We start from the raw sequence: 2,227 nt of genomic DNA, 5'->3' as shown, positions 1-2,227 counted from the left end.
CATCTGCCATTATTTCTAATAATTTACAGCCCATTTGCTAATTATGAAGGTTTTTTTGGAGCCCATATTCTTTATGTTAGCATTACAGCCCATATTGTGGCCACGGTTAAAAAATTATATGAAATTTTGCATATTTTGGTGCGGTCCGAACTGTTTTTAATCCCGAAATTTCGACTCACATTCAAACTGATTTTAAAAATAAATGTATATCAATATAAAATCCAACAAATTCTCCACGCATAAAAATTAATGTAATTTAAAATCTCGAAATGAAAAAAAAGATATTTGAAACTAATTGCTGGTTTGATGTGTTTTAAAAATGAACAACCCATTTCTCATTACTGATGGGCCATTTTCTCGACCAACCGAATGAAAGCTCTCCTCGTCTTGAAAGATTTGCAGCCCAACAGGCCTGACAAAGCGACTTACTTGGCAAATCACAAAAAAACTGTGCTGTGGCCGTGGACCTAGCTGTCAGCTTCTCCACGTACAGTACTCTTCCGATGGAAGTCGTTCCTTGACCACGTTGACCACGCCGCGCGGAGAGCACCACGGCGGTGGACGACGGCGAGGCCTAGGAAGGGGACGACGCGGAGCCGGGGAAGACGCTGCAGTGGAAGCCCGCGCGAAGAGGAGTACGAGGGTTCACTGGTTCGGCTGCGGTGTGAGGCTGCCGTCACCGCAGGGCCTGGCCAGCGGTGGGAATAGTAGTGGCGGTGAGGCCTCCGCGGCAACACAGCCGGCCACGGGAGGCAGGAGCATGCGGCACGACCGGCGCTGCTTTGGGCGGCAGGAGCAAGAAGACCAGAGGTTGAAGAAGCACTACGGCCATTGGATGGACATCGTACGGTCACTGGAGCTAGAATCGTTCATATTGACTAAAGTTGACAAAGGCCCCCATCCCAGTCAACTTAGTAGGCCCACAAGTCAGCCTCCCACCATGGTGGGTCCCAGCTAGCAGGGGGAGTATTCATTTTTTTGTGCGTAATAAGGAGGCACTTCATTGCGTGCGAAGATATAGCTGGTGGGTCCGAGCTGTCAGCGGTGGTAACGTTTTTTTCATGAAATACAGAGGCCCTTTCGGTGGGTCCCTGATGTCAGGTGGAGGAATCATTATTTTGCGCGTAATAAGGAGGCATTTCCTTGCGTGCGGCCGTGGACCCAGCTGTCGGCCTCTCCATGTACAGTCCACTTCAGATGCATGTTGGTCGTTGACCACGTTGACCAGGCCGCGCCGGGAGCACCAGGGCGATGGACGACGGCGAGGCCTAGGAAGGGAACGACACGGAGGAAGGGAAGACTCGGCAGTTGTTTCCCATGCGAAGGGGAGTACGACTGTACGAGGGTTTACTGGTTCGTCTGCCGTCGCCGGAGAATAACAGCAGGTGTGGGTGAGTAGAGGGATGGCTAGGCCAGCGATGGGAGTACGGTGGGGCGGTGAGGCCTGCGCGGCAGTAGAGCCGGCCGCGGGGAGGAGGGAGCAGGCCTAGACGGGGCAGCCCAAAACCACGTCCAACACTTGCCAAAATTTCGTCCCTCTTTTTCTCTGTGTTTCGCACACTCGACATTGTGTGGGCATTTTGACTGTGCATCATATGAAGATGTGCTATGCATGAATGTTGATCAGCATGATGTTAACTGGCTGGTAGTTCCATTTTCGACCATGAATAAAACTTCCAACATGATGTTAACCCTGTTTGAAAAGGCCGTGTTAATATAAATGCTCTGCCTCTGAAAGTTGCAGTTTCTTATCGGAAACTGAACTTGCAGTTTCTTATCTGAAACTGAAACTTGCAGTTTCTTCTCTGAGAATCACATTGTCTGCACTTTTATACTCCTATGAAACTACATTTTTTAAGTGCTAAAAATAGATCTCTAGAATTCATAAAATACTTCATATGCTCAATACTACAAATCTGAAATTCAAAAGACATTCATATCTGAAAGTACTCTCAAAATACACAACACAAAACACAATTCACAACCTGCAAATACTGACAACCCTAAGCTCCTCCTGACAATTCACAACCTGCCCGACTATTGGGCTGGGGGGGCAGCCCCCTCCTATTCCTCGGCGGCAGACAGCCGCCCCGTGAGACGATGTGAACGGCGAGGGAGACGATGGCGGGGAAGCGTCGTCGGGCCAACTACTTTTCTCCTCTTGCAGTTAGGTTCGGTCGACGAAGACTCCACCGGTTCGCTCTGGCAGGACACCCTCACAAACGGA

This window comes from Triticum aestivum, chromosome 4D (genome assembly GCF_018294505.1).
Source record: "Triticum aestivum cultivar Chinese Spring chromosome 4D, IWGSC CS RefSeq v2.1, whole genome shotgun sequence".
Classification (NCBI taxonomy): Eukaryota; Viridiplantae; Streptophyta; class Magnoliopsida; order Poales; family Poaceae; genus Triticum; species Triticum aestivum.
This window is presented reverse-complemented; position numbering follows the sequence as displayed.